General features: G+C 46.6%; 1 protein-coding gene across 2 annotated transcripts in view; it reads left to right on the plus strand.

The window, feature by feature from the left end:
- MLXIP (MLX interacting protein) overlaps positions 1–20,747 on the plus strand; it is a 70,214-nt gene that overhangs the window by 4,361 nt on the left and 45,106 nt on the right. The gene's annotated exons all lie outside the window — the stretch shown is intronic.

Below are 20,747 nucleotides of genomic sequence, written 5' to 3' on the forward strand. Positions count from 1 at the left end.
TGGGATTATAGGAGTGAGCCATCGTGCCCAGCCCCCACCTACAGATTCTGAACACATCTAGTGTGTACCTTTTCGTGGTTGGTGTTGGTTTCGTTTATTTGCCTTTTTAGAAACTCCTTATTTCAGGGAGTGTTGGTATGAATATTTCCGGTGGTGGGGGGAAGAGATGGTCTTTTTCTGTATTTAAAGATAAGCAGTTTCTGGAAAATAGGTTTCTGTTTAAGAAGTGGGTGTTTGAGGAGACTTAAATTTGGGCTTGTAAGATAGCCTTGGGATGTAAGTTTCTAAGATGTAGCCCCCTCCATGAATGCTTTGTATAGTAACCATTCTTTTTTTTTTTTTTTTTCCTGAGACAGAGTTTCACTCATGTTGCCCAGTCTGGAGTGCAGTGGTGCGATCTCAGCTCACTGCAACCTCTGCCTCCTGAGTTCAGGCGATTCTCCTGCCTCAGCCTCCCAAGTAGCAAGAATTACAGGCATGCACCACCATGCCCAACTAATTTTGTATTTTTAGTAGAGATGGGGTTTCTCCATGTTGGTCAGGCTGATCTCGAACTCCCAGCCTCAGATCATCTGCCTGCCTCGGCCCGCAAAATGCTGGGATTACAGGCGTGAGCCACCGCGCCTGGCTAACCCTTCATTCTTGATCAAGGCAGAAATCTGTGCCAGACTTAAGGAATAGCAAGGGCTAACGGTTAGAGCGCTGTGTCCTTCAAACTTGGAATTTTCAATAGAGGAACCGTCTAATGCTAGGCACAGTTAACCAGTTGTAAATGGAAACCTTTCATGCAAATACTAAATTGGTTTTTCTCTTTTGCAGTCATACCGAAGATAAGCAGTGTTTCTTCTCCTGCATTCTTCAGTCTTTAACCATTAGATAGTGCACCATTGCAGGGTGTGCACTGAGGTGGGAACTGGGGCTGCAGAGATGAAGAACATAGTCTCTCTCCTCAAGGGGCTCACAGGCTAGGCATGGGAACAGATAGACAGTTGCAGAACAGTTGATAAGGGCTGTGATAACTGTGACCAGGTCTTGTGACACTACTGGGGAAGGATGTCTCAGCCATATTGTTTGTGTGTGTGTGTGTGTGTTTTGACATGACCAGGAGCAGTGTGGATGGTCTTCCTGACATCAGGGTTTAATGCACATCTCCCCTTTCGCTGTTAACTCTCAAAGATTACCGATTATATTACCCAACAGGAAGCCCCAGTGCTCCCTGCTTTAGTGGTGCGGGACCAAACTTCCATTGTTTGTAGAGGCTGGTTGGTTCAACATTGCCCACATGTGGGAAGGGGAGGAAGGAGAGGAAGAGGAGGAAGACTTGGGGAAAGAGTCCGGGCGATGAAGTTAGAGGAGAGGATGGAGGGAGGTTATTTTCCGGGTGGGAGAAGAAAAGAGAATTCACACAGGCTGAGCATTTATTATTTATTATGTTCCACATTCTCTTTCCATGATCTTTTTTTTTTTTTTTTTTTTTTTTTTTTTTTTTGAGACGGAGTTTTGCTCTTGTCACTCAGGCTGGAGTGCAGTGGTGCAATCTTGGCTCACTGCAACCTCTGCCTCCTAGGTTCAAGCAATTCTCCTGCCTCAGCTTCCCAAGTAGCTGGGATTACAGGTATGCATCACCATGCCCAGTTAAGTTTTTGTATTTTTAATAGAGACAAGATTTTGCCATGTTGGCCAGGCTGGTCTCGAACTCCTGACCTCAAGTGATCCGCCAGTCTCGGCCTCCCAAAGTGCTGAGGTTACAGGCGTGAGCACTGCACCTGGCTTCTTAACATGACCTTAAGCAACTCATACAACAGCTCTCTCAGGTAGGTGGTGGAATCCTCATTTAAAAAAATAACTAAGTAAATAAAAATTTAAAAACTGGAGCTCAGAAGTTAATTAGCTGTCTTGCCGAGAGGTTACGCAACTTGTCCATGGAAAAGTGTCTCAAGCAGAAAAGTGACCTACCTTATCTGCCCACAAACGCCCGGCTTCTGTTAGAGGGGAGTGCAAGTGCCAGTTCCTCTCCAGAGGGAGAAACCCGGATGGGGAAGGTTGATGCCTTGGGCCACTCCATGTCTCTCTGTGGCTGCCGTCCCTGCTGGGGAAACCCTGTGCTTCCCAGAGTGCATGAACATCACATCCCCCTGGAAGCCGCTCTGATGTCATTCAGCCTGTGTCATTATGTGATCCCGGCTTACCAGAACCCCTGCTGTCTTCACCTTTGACTTCCCTGCTAAGCCTAACAGCTTCAGCACATCCTAGGAGATTAAGAATCATATGATGGATTGAAAGGGACACTCAGGGACCTGGAAGCCAACTTTATAATCTGTAGCGAAATCTTTTTTTTTGAGATGGAGTCTTGCTGTCACCCAGGCTGGAGTGCAATGGTGTAATCTGGGTTCACTGCATCCTCCGCCTCCTGGGTTCAAGTGATTCTTCTGTGTCAGCCTCCTGAGTAGCTGGGATTACAGGCACCCGCCACCACACCCAGCTAATTTTTGTATTTTTGGTAGAGACAGGGTTTCACCGTGTTGGTCAGGCTGTTTTTTTTTTTTTTTCTTTTCCTACTTGCAAGCTGACAAGTTAAGTGAATTGTGTTTATCTTCAGCTCTGCAGAGACAAGCACAACCTTTGTGGAACAGTGCTTTATGGGACATTGGTGTGGCGTGGGACAACAGGAGAAGTGCTTTTGCTGGATGATGTTTGTATCGTGGCCTGCTTGGACAGGTGTGGTGGGCAGTTTAATGGCCCCCCAAAGATGTGCACATCCTCATCTACAGAACCTGTGACTGCGCTAGGTTATATGGCAAAGGTGAATTAAGGTTGCAGCTGGAATTAAGGTTGCTGGTCTACTGACCTTAAAATAGGGAGATTATCTGGATTATCTGAGTGAGCCTGGTGTAATCAGGGGTCCTTACAATTAAGAGGGAATCAAAAAGAGAACCAAAGAGCAAGCAGCGGAGGAAGGACATCAGCTGCTGTTGGGGGCTTTGAAGATGGAGGAAAGCCACGGGATTGGGAATATGCTCCCCTCAGAGCTGGAAAAGGCGAGGGGATGGGTTCTACCCCAGAGCTGCTGGGAAGAAAGCAGCCCTGCTGAATCCTGTGAGACCCAAATCAGACCTCTGACCTCCAGAACTGTAAAATCATAAAGTCTGTTGTTCTAAGCCACTAAGTTTGCGGTAATTTGTTACAGTGACAACAGGAAGCTTATCTTCACTCTTCTCCCACCACAAGACAGCACAGGAGCCCACCCTGGGTTTAAGATTGAACTATAATGGTTGGGCGTGGTGGCTCACGTCTGTAATCCCAGCACTTTGGGAGGCTGAGGCAGGTGGATCACGAGGTCAGGAGATCGAGACCATCCTGGCTAACACTGTGAAACCCCATCTCTACTAGAAATACAAAAAATTAGCCAGGCGTGGTGGCGGGCGTGTTTAGTCCCAGCTACTTCAGAGACTGAGGCAGGAGAATGGCGTGAACCCGGGAGGCAGAGCTTGCAGTGAGCTGAGATCGCACCACTGCACTCCAGCCTGGGCGACAGAGTGAGACTCCGTCTCAAAAAAAAAAAAAAAAAAAAAGATTGAGCTATGCTGTGGGTCCTCGGCAGCAGCGAGGGAACTGGTGATAGGAGGGTCCTGGTTATAAAAGGAAAGGTTTGTAAAGTGGATCCTTGTTCCCTGGTATAATTCTATAATAGAGTATTGTAGAAAGTTAATTTTCGTTTTTTTAAAGGATTTATGTGATGGCCGATGAGAGCCTGAGCTCTCATTCCCTAGAATCAAATTACTTTTGGGTATAAAATGTGCAGTCCAGAGAGCCAGTGTCTTAGGTGATTACTTTCTGTATTTTGTTGGAGTTCTCTTGTCTGTGATTAGAATTCAGGCCACGGAGCATGTGTTTTTGGCAGAGCTCTGTGGCTGCGTGGATCAGGGACCCTCGTGCTGGCCTGTGGAATGGGAGTGCCGGTCACCTCATGCTAATTCTGGGACTCCGAGGACTGGCCGATTTCAGTGGAGACTGGTCCTGGGTTCCAGGCAGCGCTAGGTCCCCCACAGGGGAGATACTCTTCTTCACTGTCCGGCCAGACGCCTTGAAGAGACTGGCTCTCACAGGCCGGCTCTGCCTTCTTTACAGCCCTGCTTCTTGCGCTGCCGCTGGCTGTCACCCACCACCCTATTCTCTGGTACAAAGCTCTGCTCCTAGGAGCTTCTGGATCCGCTCAGCTTGAGCCTGCTGGGGCCTATGTCTCACATATGGACCTTGCTGTGAGCTTTCTGGGACCATCAGCTCTCTTTGGCAGTTGTCTAATCGAATTAGCCCTGTGAGGGCTACTTGAGAGGGAGCCTGGCTGGCCAGGCCCCAGAGCATGAGGCTGGCTATGGTCTGGGTTTGGCCGCCCCAGCACAAATGCTTTTTCCCTCCAGGCACACCCTGCTGTGTGCAGGCATGGTTCTAGCCCTCCGGGGTACAGTGGTAAGCTAGATGGGTTAATCCTCTCTCCTCATGGGACTTCCATGCTGGTGGGGGAATTGTCAGCACATCAGGTCTTATATTGTGAGTGCAGGCAAGAATAGAAAGAAGGTGAAGGCTAGAGAGTACTGGGGCTGGGGAGGGTGGGCGGATACTTTAGGCTGGGTAGAGAAGTCCTCTGGGGAGGTGACCTTTCTGGGTGAACTCTGAAACCTAAGTGGCAAGTAGGAGCCAGGCACGACGGTCGTTCCAGGTGTGGGAAGAGGCCCAGGCAGAGGCCCTCGCTGGAGTGAGCTTGGCGCATCACAAGGTTAGAAAGAAGGCTGGCTTGGCCAGAATGTTGAGGGCAGGAGGTAAGATAGAAGAGGCAAGGGGCCTTGTGGGCCAGGGTAGGAAGTTAGGAGATGGTTTTGGTGGCACTGGGGAGTACTGTCTTACCTCCACAAGGCGGCTCGGGCTAGTCTACAGGAGACGGGTCTAGGGAGGGTGAGAGCAGGAGCAAGGCTACCAGTTGGGCAGTTGTGGAGCTCCAGCCTCAGCCTAGGATGGTAGCAGCGAGGTGGTGAGGAGCTGGATTCAGGGTGGTTTTTGGACTTGCTGGTGAATTGGACCTGGCAGATGAAAGGAAGAAAGGAATCAACAGTGACTCAGGTTTGGCCTGAGCAGCCGGGGCCATTACTGAAATGAGGAAGGCTGGGGAAGGAGCGATGAGCTGTGAAGCTGGGGCATGTCTCGCTGAGGACGATGCAGTGTACAAAGCTTGGCTGCCCGGGGGCCGCCCTGACAGCCAGAGCTGTGAGCGGGCAGCTTCCCTGAGGATGGCTGAGGGCTGTCAGTGTGGTGGGCATCACAGCCATCTACTTTGCCCTACCTGGGTTTCTTCTTGCCCCCCAGTCCCTCCCCCTACCCCCGAGCTCGCTGTCCCTCTCCAGGGGAGGCTTTGGAGTTTGGAGCTTGCGTTCTGAGTGGCATGGAATATGCACCTCCTGCGGGCTGTTTCTGCTCAGCTGAGTCTGGTGGTGCTGGAGAAATACTGTCTGCTTTGAATACCCTAGAGACCTCTCCAAGCCCAGCATTCTTGATGTGTTTGGGAGTTGACTGCACCATCAGAAAAATCTTCTAGAAGGAAGCAGTAGAGAAGGGGTAATTTTGGTAGCTCCAGAAGGGGGTCCAGGATCTGGAGAAAGAATTCTAGGAACAGGATTCCATGTCATCCACCTTTAAGTCTCAGAAGTAAGCATGAAGAATCCCAGTTGGGTGATGGTGAAGAGGAAAGGCTGAGGAGTCAGAAAAAGCTTCTACAAGAAGATGGAGCAGCTCCTCCAAAGAGATGGCTGTGGGAAGAGGCAGCCGCCCTGGGCAGTTTTCAGGCATTGGAGAGGAAAGCAGCTTCTCTGTTGAGGAATATTCTGCGAGTGGGCGATCCACTTTGAAAGCTGGTTACTATTCCTTCCTTCTAGGCCTGTGGGCAGGGAAGGAGGGCAGCCGTGTTTGCTCTGTTCCAATGAGACAAATTCGGTCACCAAAACAAAAAAACAGCTTCTTATGTAGAAAGTAAGGGAGTTAGCCTGGTTTTCGGATATTCACCCAGTATTCTAGCTTTTTAAAGAATAGCCTGAAGAGGCTGGGTGCAGTGGTTCATGTCTGTAACCTCAGCACTATGGGAGGTTGAGGCAGGAGGACTCCCTGAGCCCAGGAGTTTGAGACTAGCCTGGTCAATGTAGCAAGACCCCAATCTCTACAAAAATTTGAAAAATAAAAAATAAAAAATAAAAAAATTAGCCAGGCACGGTGGCGCATGTCTGTAATCCCAGCTGCTGGGGAGGCTGGGGTAAAAGGATCCCTTGAGCCCAGAAAGTGGAGGCTGCAGAGCTATAATCATACCACTGCACTCCAGCCTGGATGGTAGAGCAAGACCCTGTCTCAAACAAGCAAACAAACAAATAAAACACAACAGCCTGAAGAACCTCTTCATATGGTTACATGGTCACATGGTAACCAGCCCGTTCACAATGGGCTGCCTCATTTTAAACTGGCAGTTGGGACCTGCGCAGATAGTTTGATACTAAGCTTTTTAGAGAAAGTGAATCAATAAATTCCTTTTATTTATTAAAAGGAAACGCTTTCAATGTATTCTTAAAACAGTATATAATTATCTTAGCTTGGTGTTTTAAACAACTGTTTTCTAGTTGAGTAGTGGGGTCTTTTAAATTGCCTCTTTTGTTCTTTAGATTATCAAGCAGATCCTTCTCTGCCTTGAAGCAGAAAACTCTTTCATCCATTTGTAGTCAGGCTTTTTTCTTTTTAACACAACTTTCTGTAAGTGTAATTTACATAGCATAAAGTGCACCCATTGTAAGTGTAAGGTTCAGTGATTTTGTTTTTTTTAGTTGTGCAGTCATTGTCACAGCCCAGTGTTGGGACATTCCATCACCTCAGTAAGATCCCCAAAGTTCATCCATGTTGTAGCACACATCAGGTATTTAGTTCATTTTAATGCTGAATAGTCTTCAGTTTTTTAGATGTACCACATTTTGTTTTACTGACATGTTTTTGAGGAGACACCTAGTACCTTTGTTATTCGGGTGTTGGCTTCCCATTTCCTATAGTAAGGCTGTTTTAGAGAGTCAGCTAGGAACTTCCTTACAGGGTGAGAAGAAGGAAATGGCTGTGAGGTATGTGGAAAGATGATGGGATTGGAATCCACAAGACAGTGGTGTGACTGGTTAGCATCTGCCACTTAGCTCCTATAAGTCTTGGTGCCCATGAGGGTGGGGGATGCAAGAGAGAGAGGGTTAGACTAGAGTCATGGTTACCAACCTTACTCTTCTTCCTTGGCTTTCTTTTTTGAAAGACGTTTCCTTAGGAACAAAATGCATTCAGTAATTTAAAAAGAAACTAATTACCAGTGTATGCCACAACATGAATGAATCTCAGAAACACTATGTTGAATGAAATAAGCCTTACTCAGCCGGGTGTGATGACTCACACATGTAATCCCAGTACTATGCGAGGCCGAGACAGGCAGATATTTGAGGTCAGGAGTTCGAGACCAGCCTGGCCAACATGGCGAAACGCTGTCTCTACCAAAAATACAAAAAATTAACTGGCGTGGTGGCACACGCCTGTAATCCCAGCTACTTGGGAGGCTGAGGCAGGAGAATCGCTTGAACCTGAGAGGCGGAGGTTGCTGTGAGCCGAGATCTCACCACTGCCCTCCATCCTGGGCAACAGAGCGAGACTCTGTCTCAAAAAAGAAAAATAAGATAAAATAAGAGGGATTAATGGATGGAGAGATGGCTTAGTGGTTCTAATTGTAGAATCCAGGTGGTGGGTACTTGAGTATTCATTGTATAGTTCTTTCAACTTTCCTTGTATGTTTGATAATTTTTTTTTTTTTTTTTTTTTTTTTTTTTGAGACGGAGTCTCGCTCTGTCGCCCAGGCTGGAGTGCAGTGGCGCGATCTCGGCTCACTGCAAGCTCCGCCTCCCGGGTTCACGCCATTCTCCTGCCTCAGCCTCCCGAGTAGCTGGGACTACAGGCGCCCACAACCGCGCCCGGCTAATTTTTTGTATTTTTAGTAGAGACGGGGTTTCACCGTGGTCTCGATCTCCTGACCTTGTGATCCGCCCGCCTCGGCCTCCCAAAGTGCTGGGATTACAGGCGTGAGCCACCGCGTCCGGCCGATAATTTTCTTAATAAAATGTTAGGAAAATTGCATTTACTTGAAGAATGACTATCATGGCTTTATCATGGGCAAGTAAATACTTTAAAAAATATTGATCTACCTGAAGCTATCTTCCCACAAATAAAAGAAAAAATATTGAAAACAATGTTTGGAATGAAGTACTGATGCATGCTGCAGCATGGAAGAACCTTGGAAATGCTGCCCTAGGTAAAAGAAGCCAGACACGAAAGACCATGTATGTGATCTGTTGATGCGAAAGGCCTAGAGCAGCAAACTCATAGACTCAGAAAGCAGAGCAGTGGCTGCCAAGGGTTGGGGAAAGGGAAAATGGATAGTCACTGCTAATGTTTTTTTTTTTTTTTTTTTTTTTTGAGGCTGTGATGAAAATGTTCTAAAATTAGGGTGGCAATGGTTACACAACTCTGCATATACTGAAAACCACTGAATGCTGTTAAAGGGTCACTTTGATGGTATGTAAATTATGTCTCAATAAGCTGTTATTGTTTTAAAAATGTTGAAAACAGTTCGGATTTTCAACATTATCTTTAGGAATCTGACTTGGGAAGTGCAAGATCAGATGATCTTAGAGATCCTAACTATGTCAGTGTCTAGAAATTCCATGATTCTTTATCTTTACTGTGTACAGTAAGTGGAGGAGTGTTTGGGAAAGTGACCTCCTTGGAGCATTCCTTCTAGACTGAAAATGACGTGGGAATTGGTTTCTCCAACTTGCACCAGAGCTTGCCAAATCACCATCTGTATGTGTGTGGAGGGTAAAGTTAGTTTGTTAAGACCTTTACGGCCGGGTGCAGTGGATCAGACCTGTAGTCCCAGCACTTTGGGAGGCCAAGGCAGGTGCATCGCTTGAGCTCAGGAGTTTGAGACCAGCATTAGCAACATGAAAAAACCTTGTCTCTGTTTAAAAATAAATAAATAAATAAATAAATAAATAAAAGACTTTTTCTTCTTTTATCTGGGTCAAGGGTCACAAACTTAAATACTCACAAGGACCAGCAAATAGGATATCTGTAAGGCTAAAAAGACCTTTTCTGTTACTTATTTTCCTCCTTTTCATAAAGTCATGGTTATGGAGAAATCTCTCTTTGTTATGAAAACTGTAAGCATAAACTGCAGTTGACTTGGTCTCAATGACAGGCAGTAGGGAGTAGTGGAGACTGTGGTGAACTACAGAGTGTTTGCTGAAAGAGCAGCCATCACTCAACTTCAGGTGATTCTTGCCATTTGGGAATGTGAGCCTAGTGTTATGAGAGTCGACATATTTTAAAAACTGGAGGAAATCTGGATTTAAGGTCTGAATTCAGCTATTAGGTATTCTGGGGATGTGAGTTTAATCTAGATTGAATGTGGTTTAGAAGTGAGTCTTGGCCTAAGCGATGAAGGTGATGTGCCGTTTGCCACAGATTGGCTCTGGCACAAGAAAATTTTTTTTTTCCTTTCCTTTTCTTTTTCTTCTCTTCTCTTTTCTTCAATTTTCTTCTTTTCTTTTCTTTTTTTTTTTCTTTGAGATAGGATCTTTCCCTGTCAACCACACTGGAGTGCAGTGGCGCGATCTCAGCCCATTGCAACCTCCACATCCTGGGCTCAAACTATCCTCCTGCCTCAGCCTCCCAAGTAGCTAGGACTACAAGGCGTGCACCACCATGCCTGGCTAATTTCGGTATTTTTTTTGGAGAGACAGGGTTTCGCCATGTTGCTCAGGTTGGTCTTGAACTCCTGGGCTCTAGCAACTCATCCGCCATGGGCCTCCCAAAGTCCTGGGATTACAGGTGTGAGCCACTGAGCCTGGCCAAGGTAGATTTTTTTGGGGGGTGTTCTTACGCTATGTCTACCTTCTTGGCCCTGCTCTGTTTAAAGTCACAGGACCATAATCTTCTGAATACCAAATCTAAGACTGTCTGCCTGGTACACCCCAGAGGTATGCATGTGCCTAGGAGACAGTTAGTTACTCTGAGTTATGAGGTTTTAAGTATGATTTTAAGTATTCTTGTCCTTGGAATGGAGGATATATTCTCCATTTTGTGAAATTCTTGGACTATAGGTTCCATTCCATTTTAAACTCTCACCCCTCAGCATCACCACCATACTTGACTAAGGTGGGGCTGTTTGCATAGGGTAATTTTGGGATGAGGGAAAGGGACAATACTTTGAACTCTATAAACAGTTGATTTGGCTGGAGTTGAAACAAAATTACAACATTAAGTTAGACTGAGGAGACCTCTGTCTTGGCTCTTGTTGAGTTTCTGACCTGCACATTTTATATTATGTTACATATCTCCGGCTTTGCTTCCCCAATATATGTGTTGTTGTGTGTGGCGTGTGGGATGTTGTGGGGTGTGGGGTGTGGTGTGTGTGTGGTGTGTTTGTGTGTGTGATGGGGTATGTGGGGTGTGTGGTATGGATATGTATGTGTTGTGTGTATGTTATGCGTATGTGTGGTGTGGTCTGTGTATGTGTGGTGTGTGTGCGTGGTGTGTGTGGCGTGCGTGTGTTGGTGTGTTTGCAGTGTGTGGTGTGTGGGTGTATGTTGGTGTGTGGGATGTGTGTGGGGTGTGTGTTGGTGTGTGTGTGTTGGCATGTGGGGTGTGTGGTGTGTGTAGTGTGTGGGGCGGTGAGTGTCTGTGTGTGATGTGTGTTGGTGTGTGGTGTGTGTGTGAGGTATGGTGTATGGTGTTTGTGGTGTGTGTTTCTGTGTGTGCTGTGTGGGTGTGGGGTGTGTGTGTGGTGTCTGTGTGTGGTGTGGGTGCATGGTATGTGTTTGCAGTGTCTCTGTGTTGTGTGTGTTGGTGTGTGTGGTGTGTTGGTGTGTGGGTGTGCGTATTTGTGGTGTGTGTGTGGTGTGTGTTGGTGTGGTGTGGGGGGTATGTGTGTGGTGTATGGGTGTGTGTGTGGTGTTATATGTGTGAGGTGTGTGTGGTGTGTGTATTGGTGTGTGTATGTTTGCGGTGTGTGTTTGATGTGTGAGGTGTGTTTGTGCAGTGTCTGTGTGTTGGTGTGTGTGGAGGGTGCATGTGTTGGTGTGGGGGGTGTGTTTGCGGTGCCTGTGTGGTGTGTGTGTGGTGTGGGTGTAGTGTATATGTTGGTGTATGTGGTGTGTGTGTTTGCGGTGTCTGTGTGTGTTGGTGTGTGTGGTGTGAGTTTGCGGTGTCTGGTGTGGTGTACTGGTGTGTGTGTTGGTATGTGTGTGAGATGTGTGGGATGCGTGTGTACATGTTTGCAGTGTCTGTGTGTGGTGTGTGTTGGTGTGTTGGTGTGTGTGTGTATGCGGTGTCTGGTGTGTTGGTGTGTGTGTGGATGTGTGTGATGTCTGTGTGTGTGTCGTGTGTGTTGTGTGTGGTGTGTTGGTGTGTGTTGGGGTATGTGTGAGTGTGTGTTTGTGGTGGGTGTGGTGTTGGTGTGTGTTGTGTGTGGTGTGTTGGTGTGTGAGTGTGTTTGCAGTGTAAGGCGTGTTGGTGTGTGCAGTGTGTTGGTGTGTGTGATGGTGTGTGTGGGGGTGTATGTTTTTGGTGTCTGTGGTGTTGGTGTGTGTGGTGTGTGTTGTGTGTGGTGTGTTGGTGTGTGTGTGGGTGTGTGTGTTTGTGGTGTCTGTGTTGTGTGTGGGGTGTGTTGGTGTGTGTGTGTGGTATGTGTGGGGCAGTGCGTATGTTTGAGGTGTCTGTGTGTGGTGTTGGTGTGGGGTGTGTGTTGTGTGTGGTGTGTTGGTGTGTGTGTTGGTATGTGTGTGGGGTGTGTGGGTGTGTTTGCAGTGTTTGTGTGTATGGTGTGGTGGTGTGTGTGCAGTGTCTGGTATTGGTGTGTGTGATGTGTGTGTGGTGTGTTGGTATGTGTGTGCAGTGTCTGTGTGGTGTGGTGTTGGTGTGTATTGTGTGTGGTGTGTTGGTGTGTGTGGGATGTGTGGGTATGTGTGGGTGGTGTCTGTGTGTGGGGTGTGTGGGTATGTGTGTGCGGTGTCTGTGTGTGTGGTATGGTGTTGGTGTGTGTGGTGAGTGTGTGGTATGTTGGTGTGTGTGTGGGTGTGTGTTTGCAGTACACATTCACATACATGGACACGTACTGCTTGTGCAGCCACCTTGCACAGATTCCTTAGGATTCCTGGCTCTGGCTTTTTGATCTGGTTTGGAAAGGTGTTGGCAAGTAGCTTTGTCTTTCTTAAGTGCGTTAGCATAGGCCTCTAATCCAGATTCAAATAGCGTTTGTATTTATCCGCAATGCAGTGCTTCCCCTGCGGAGATATGTTTGCTGAAAAGTTGGGGAATTCTTTAAAGCTTAGGACCTTACTTTTTTGAATTTTTCCACATCTTTCAGGCTTCCTTCCAGATTTTACTCATTGTTATTTCTCTATGTTCATAGTATAGATTTTTGTTTACATTTTTTTTTAATTATACTTTAAGTTCTAGGGTACATGTGCACAATGGGCAGGATTGTTACATATGTGTACATTTTAAAATTAAAGTTAACTTTTTCTTTTCAAGTTTCATTTCAAATTATCATAGAAAAATCAGAAATATAGGTAAAGCTAAAAATAAATAAAAATTACAACACCCAGAGATAACTTGTCAGTTCTCTAGTGTTTATTCTTATAGACCTTGTTTTTTATTTTTATTTTTTGCATGGTGAGTACATATATGTTTTCCTTATTTTTATTATTATTATTATTATTATTATTATTTTTTTTTTTTTTTTTTTGAGACGGAGTCTCACTCTGTAGCCCAGGCTGGAGTGCAGTGGCCGGATCTCAGCTCACTGCAAGCTCCGCCTCCCGGGTTCACGCCATTCTCCGGCCTCAGCCTCCCAAGTAGCTGGGACTACAGGCGCCCGCCACCTCGCCCGGCTAGGTTTTTGTATTTCTTAGTAGAGACGGGGTTTCACCGTGTTAGCCAGGTTGGTCTCGATCTCCTGACCTCGTGATCCACCCGTCTCGGCCTCCCAAAGTGCTGGGATTACAGGCTTGAGCCACCGCGCCCGGCATATTTTTATTATTTTTTTTGAGACAGAATCTCGCTCTGTCGCCAGGCTGGAGTGCAGTGGCGCGGTCTCGGCTCACTGCAACCTCCACCTCCCTGGTTCAAGCGATTCCCCTCCCTCAGCCTCCCAAGTAGCTGGGACTACAGGTGCAGGCCACCACATATTTTTTCCATTTAATAGAGTTTGAGCATTCCTCCAAGCCACAAAATATCCATCTGCAATTTTTTATTTTTTAAAGGTAGGTTCACTTTGTTGCCTAGGCTGGGCTGCACATGTGTGATCATAGCTCACTGCAGCCTTGAACTCCTGGGCTCAAGCAATCCTCCCGCCTCAGCCTCCCGAGTACCTGGGACCACAGGTGTGCACCACCACACCCGGCTTCTGCAGTGTTACTTAGTAGCTGGATAGTATTTCATTGTGTGGATGTACTACTGTTTATTTAATGTCTCTTTGTTGATCACTGAGAATATTTCTGTGGTGTTTTTGGTAACCTCTCCCCGTGTTTCTGGGCCCCTGTTCCATTCATCTCTGTTTTCATACCCCTGGTTGGCTACTTTCTCTGAAAATATCTCTGCTTCCTCCTCCTTCCTGACAGGACCCTTTACCCTGGGAAGCTTTCAAGACTGTAAAACGGCAGCAATTCCTGTCACCACTTTAGGCACCCCTCCTTGTCCCACTGTCCCACCCTCCCGGGACAGGCATGTCTAGGGGAATGGTGGTCAGCAGGCGCTGAGCTGAATGGTGGCCTGTTTGTTCTGAGTCCAGAGCTGAAAGCTTTTATGTATGTCCAGCAGCCTGCTGTGGGGCAGGGGTAGAACGCACAGTCAGCAGCGTGCCCACAGGACTGATGCCGCAGCTTGCATGCCTAGTGGCGCTCTGCTGACAGACCCCCGAGGCTGTGACCGCAGCGTCACTGAGGTGACTGCTGCCCTTGGCTGTGTGTTGTGCCTGAGGTAGGGAGAGCAAGGCTCTGTGAAAGTTGTGATTCCAGGTGTGAGTCCCCCCAGCTGGTGTGAGCTCTCACGTGGAACTGGAATGCTGCAGATGCATGTCCCTGCGAGTTACAAAACTGGGGAATGACTTGGTACGTGGAAGGAAGAGCTGACTCAACGCTCTGAAAAATGATTTAAATACTTTTTGTCAGATTGAGTCCGGAGATGCTGCTCTCTGGCTTGGCAGCCTTGTTTCTCAGCTGCTCGCTTGTGGTGCTTCCGTGGGTCTGTCTGTCCTAACACTTCCATTGTCGGAGGAGTGCTCAGCAGAGGGGCTGTTGGTCGAAGGCATGAGGACTTTGGTTATGGGTGTTTCTTTTGCAGGGAACAGGGTCTCACTCTGTCCCCCAGGCTGGAGTGCAGTGGTGCGATCACAGCTCACTGCAGCCTTGAACCCCTGTGCTTAAGCAGTCCTCTAACCCTGGCCTCACTACAAGTGTGAGCCACTGCACCCAGCCTCAATTTTAAACAAGCAGGGCCAGGTTCGGTGGCTCACGCCTGTAATCACAGCGCTTTGGGAGGCTGACGTGGGAGGATCACTTGAGCCCAGGAGTTCCAGATCATCCTGGGCAACATAACGAGACCCTGTTTTTACAAAAACTAAAAAATTAGCCAAGTGTTGTGGCTCACACCTGTAGTCCCAGCTACTCAGGAGGCTGTGGCAGGAGGATCTCTTGAGCCCAGAAGTTGGAGGCTGCTGAGCTATGATCACTGCACTCCCCCCTGGATGACAGAGTGAGACCCTGCCTCTAAAAAAAAAAAGAATTAATTAATTAAAATTGCTCAGGCCCAGCTGTGTGAAGGCTGGTGTCCCCACACTGCCCGCCATCCCCCTGCTGTGTTCTTGCTGAGAGCTCCTTCCTAGGGCTCCATTTCCTGGCCCAGTGGAAGGCCTGCTCCCAGCTCCCTACACTCCCAGGCTGCTCCCTTATCTATTGGGCCAGTCTCTCTTTCCCTTTCGTTTTGGAATCCATGGGTTTCCCCTCCCCACCCCTCCACGAGAAACCTTGGCAGAAGGCTTTGTCCATAGGGAAGCAAAGAACCCAGTTAGCAGCTCAGCTCTGGCCTGGCCTTGGCCTTGGCCTTGGCCTTCCACAGTACTGTGAGCCAGCAGGTAGGTAAGCTCACCTGTACTATGCACGGCCTCCTTCAGATCCTTCTTAGGGCAGCCTACCAGAGACTGTATTTGCAGAGGAGCTGGCAGGGCCTGTGTGGAGCCAGCTACGCTGTGCCTGATAAGTTTGTTTGCTTATCTTTGTTTGTGTGCTTGTTGTTGGCTCCTTGGAGCTATGGGTGTGTTTATGGGGTGTTGGAGATGACTGACCCTGATTGGTAAAGTAGGGATGAAGTGAGCAGGGCAGGGTGTGGTGTGAGAAACCCTGTCATCTGTTCTTCCAGTGCCCCCCAGTTCTTCCCCACAGAGAGATTTTCCTTCTGTTCCCTGTCCTAGAGGGCCCTGGGGCAGCAGCTTTTAGGTTCTTGGAAAGATGGGGAGCAACCACCCCCGCTGAGCAGCTGAGATTGAGGTTGGGGTATGCTGCCCTCCCAGACGACTGGAAGATTGACACAGCAGCGCTGTGTTTCAGCTCTTTGTTCTTTGTTGGCTGGGATCACTGGAAATATATCAGTGAGACTTAAATGTGTCCTGGGAGCTTGAGCTGCCCAGTAGGCGACCCATGGCTGCAGAACAGCCAGCTCCAGTGATGTGTCATCTTGGAAGGGCAGCTGGCCTGCCTTCTGTCGGGTCACATGGGTTGGCTGATGTCGGATTCTATGTAATTTTTTTCCTCCTTTTTAACATGGTGCCTCAAAGTCACGGGGACTTGAGGGTAGAAATTAGGAGGGAAGGACAGGTTTTTCAGCTGGCTCTTGGGCTGTGCTTGACAAAGCCATCATTGTTTTGAATAAAGCGCCAGTTGGTGTGGTTTGTGTCGCTCTGGTGCTCTGAAATTGGCTTCTCTTCTTCCACCTCTGCTGCTGATCCTGGGGGTGGGCTGGGAGGAAGACCACTGGTTCCAGAGGAGAAACCATTTCCCTTTGCCTCCCTGCTCAGCAGGAGCAGCGGGAACAGCGTCTTAGGGCAGTGAGTTAACTACTGCAGACCAGCTGGGCATGGTGGCTCATGCCTGTAATCCCAGCACTTTGGGACGTCGACGGGGGAGGATCACTTGAGCCCAGGAGTGTAAGACCAGCCTGGGCAACATAGCAGGATCTTCTACAAAAAATTGTTAAAATTAGCCAGGCATGGTGGCATGTGCCTGTGGCCCCAGCTACTTGGGAGGCTGAAGTAGGAGGATGGCTTTAGCTGGGGAGTTTGAGGCTGCAGTGAACCATGATTGTGCCACTGCACTTCAGCTGGCCTGGGCAACAGAGCAAGGCCCTGTCTCCAAAAAAAAACCAAAAACAAAACAAAACCCCAAAACAAACAAACACAAAAACCAAACTATTGCAGAGCAGACTGCTGTCTCTTGGTTCAGTGGGCATCCTGGACCCCAGCTGTTGCAGTCAGCCCTGCCTCTTGGTAATGCCCTGGGGGCATTGCCCTTCCAGGCATCACACTGCGTGCTGGTGGCCCCAGCCTCACTTGGCCCTTGCTTGTTCCAGACATGAGACCACCTGCTCTGGCCAGGTTCCCCACCTGCTATCCCTGCAGCCCTGGCTGATTTCCTTAACGTCCTTTTTGGTCTGATGTCTGTCCCTATCATGTGTATGATGCTTCAGGCTGCAAATAACCAGCAAGAGAGAGCAGTTCCTCTGCTGAACTCCCTCAGGTGGAGGAGCAGAGCCTCAGGGCTTTGGCTTTCTGATGCCAACTTAGGTTGCATTGTCCTACCTCTGCGCCTGCTTAGTTTCCTATTTGTGTGTCTATATGAGGAATATTCCTCATATCCAAATATATTTGTGGAAATCCCAGCCCTGAAGGAGTTTAGGGCATTAGGAGAACTCCCTTGGTGAGTGGGAGGGTGGAGGCGGCTCACATGGAAAGGTGTTTGTAGTGAGAAGATGGAGACTCCATTTCCTCCCCAAGTCAGGAACTTCATTTGTCTGCCTTTGAATTAATAGCTCTCCAAGTGCAATGTGGTTATACCCTGACATTTGAAGAGCCTAGAAGGAGGAAATGCAGAGTGCAAAAACATGTCAGGTCCCTGCCCCAGACAGCCAAGTTCAAGTGTTTTTTTTCTCAAAGATGGAGCTGCTGTGCAGGAGTGTAGACCTGGTGGAGAGAGCTGGGTGGTCGGGTGGTGAGATGAAATGACCTTATCTACAGGATTAGTTATTCACAGACAGACTTGGGAAGCACCTCTATGGTACCATTTGAGGAGCACAGAAGAATCTGTGAATGGATCTAAAATGACTTCTTTCAGTCAGTCCTTTGAGTTTTACGGGATTAAGGTTGGCTTGCTATTAAAATGTGTTTGCAAAAATACCTAATTTGCTCCTCTCTCAAGGAATAGAGCTTCCTTTGATATTAACCAGTTTTCTAAATCATTGTTGTTTATTTTGTTTAATCATCTGTTTTATGAAATTAACCATTTTTAATGGAAAGTAGAAATCTCTCTCAAATGCATACTCATTTTTGCTGCTTTCTTGAACATATTGAACAGAACTTTTGATTATTTAGAAACATATTTTTGAATATTATTTATTGCATTATTGTGGTAATCTTCCATTGTTAAGGTATATTGAATTCTCTGTTCAACTATTCCAGACTTTCTCATGAGTTAGGTTTTCAGATTGAATGATCGTCTCCTCTAGGCTGTTGGCTGTCACTTGATCAGCAGTGAGTTTCCCTTTTTGTCTGGCATCTCCCATTTTCTGTTGGTTTGCATAACTTGTTAAATTGAGTGTAAAATAAGGGTAATTAACTTAGTGAGGGTTTAGAGACTCTCCTCTGAGTCAAGTGCACAGACCTTTGTTATCTATCTTGAATCACTTTCACTTACTTCTGGATAACTAAGCTCCAGATAATTGTGAAATAATGGTATACATATAGACTCCTTTTACAGAATACTCTGAAGCCATTATTAGCCAGTTATTAGCCAGTTACATCAGTGAATGTTGTTCACCAGATTAACTTGTATATGTAATAGAAATTATCTGCAAATCATGTGAAAGGGCAAAGATCCTAAACTCTTCAAAAAATTACAGTATATTCTCATTTTTGAAATCTGGCAAATAAGTAAACTCAATCAACAGGGCAGACTGTATCCCCGTGCTAACTGAATTTTAATTTTTGCCAATTATGAGATGGACATTCACTTCTTCCCCTTTGCCAAGAGAAAATCATTCTGTGGAGGTTCTTTTCCTTCCTCCTCCCTCATCGTATAGAGGTGCATACTCATGGTCAAAAGTAGGATTCAGACATTTCGGAAAGACAGGAAGAAAAGAGCCCTGGAAAACTGCTCTTAGAGTTACACCCTGTGGTTTTGTCACTTTGCTTTTTTTTTTTTTTTTTTTTTCCTGTGCCCATGTAGGTAAAAATAGACATGCAGCATCATTCTCAGTTGTCTTTTGAAGAGCGAAAAAGTTTTTAATTTTGAGAAAGTCTAATATATCTGTCTTTTTTTTTCTTTTCATGCTTTTTGTGTTGTGTTTTAGAAATCTTTGCCAATCCGGCCGGGCGCGGTGGCTCAAGCCTGTAATCCCAGCACTTTGGGAGGCCGAGACGGGCGGATCACGAGGTCAGGAGATCGAGACCATCCTGGCTAACACGGTGAAACCCCATCTCTACTAAAAATACAAAAAACTAGCCGGGCGAGGCGGCGGTGCCTGTAGTCCCAGCTACTCGGGAGGCTGAGGCAGGAGAATGGCAGGAACCCGGGAGGCGGAGCTTGCAGTGAGCTGAGATCCGGCCACTGCACTCCAGCCCGGGCGGCAGAGCGAGACTCCGTCTCAAAAAAAAAAAAAAAAAAAAAAAAAAAAAAAGAAATCTTTGCCAATCCAAGGCCTGTGAGATTTTTCTCCTATATTTTCTTCAAGAAGTTTTATAGTTTTAGCTCTTATATTTAGGCTGTGAACCATTTTGAGTTAATATTTGTGTATGGTGTGAGGTAAGGGTTATGATTCAGTTAAATAGTCCTTTGATGAATATCCTTGTTTATAGCTCTTCTCATTACACTTCTTAAATTATTTCCTTAAGATACATTCTTAAAAGTGAAACTACAATGTCAAAGTAGGTATCCACACTGAAGTCTGATATACAATGCAAGAGTAGTTTTCAGAAGTTGTATTAATTAGAAAAGACAGCCCCTAGAATGGGAGAACATATTGGCAAATTATGTATCTATTAAAGGATGTATATCTAGAATATATAAAGAATTCTACTAATTAAAAAAAAAAAACAAATAACCCAATTTTAAAAATGGACAAAGGACTTGAATAGACATTTTTCTGAAGAAGATATACAAATGGCCAATAAACCTGTGAAAAGATGTTTAATACCATTAATCGTTAGGGAAATGCAGCTCAAAACCACAGTAAGAGGCTACTTCACAGCATTAGCCTGTGGAAAGTGTTGGGGAGCGTGGAGATCTGTTCCCTCTCTGCGCTGGTGGGAATGTACAATGGTGCAGCCGCTATGGAAAACAGTCTGGCAACTCCCCAACACGTTAAACATGGAGTTACCATGTGACCCAGCAATTCCCTTCCTAAGTATCTCCCCAAGAGAAATGAAAATATAGTCCCTACAAAAACTTGTACACACATGTTCACAAAAGTATTACTCATAACAGCCAAAAGTTGGAAATAATCTAAATGTCCACCAGCTGATGAATGGATTAAACAATGTGATATATCCATGCATAGGAATATTATTCAGTGGCAAACAGGAATGGAATGCTGACACGTGCTACAACATGGATGAGCCTTGAAAACATGATGCAGAGTCAAAGAAGTGAGTCCCAAATGGTTACATATTATATGATTCAAGTTATATGAAATATGAAACATCCAGAATATGTGTTCATATAGAGACAGAAAGTGGATTGATAGTTGTTTAGGGGTGAAGTGGAATAACTGAAGAGTGTGGGCATTTCTTTTAAATGCTCTAAAATTGTGATGGCACTTGCATAACTCTCTGAATATATGAAACACAATTGAATTGTACACTTTATTTTTTGAGACAGGGTCTCACTGTGTCACGCAGGCTGAAGTACAGTGGCATGATCATGGCTCACTGATGCCTTGACCTCCCAGGCTCAAGGTATTCTCCCACCTTGGCTTCCCAAGTAGCTGGGACTACAGCTGTATGCCACCACGCCTGGCTAATTATGTATGTATGTATGTATGTATGTATTTTTGAGACAGAGTTCCGCTCTTCTACCCAGGCTGGAGTGCAGTGGCGCGATTTTGGCTCACTGCAACCTCTGCCTTCTGATTTCAAGCGATTTTCTTGCTTCAGTCTCCTGAGTAGCTGGGATTACAGGTGCCCGCCACCATGCCTGGCTAAGTTTTGTATTTTCAGTGGACAAGGAGATTCACCATGTTGGCCAGGCTGGTCTCGAACTCCTGACCTTGTGATCCCGCCTTAGCCTCCCAAAGTGCTGGGATTACAGGCATGAGCCATTGCCATTGCGCCTGGCCTGTTTTTTTTTGTTTTGTTTTTGTTTTTTTTGAGACAT

This window comes from Macaca thibetana, chromosome 11 (assembly GCF_024542745.1).
Source record: "Macaca thibetana thibetana isolate TM-01 chromosome 11, ASM2454274v1, whole genome shotgun sequence".
NCBI classification, from domain to species: domain Eukaryota; kingdom Metazoa; phylum Chordata; class Mammalia; order Primates; family Cercopithecidae; genus Macaca; species Macaca thibetana.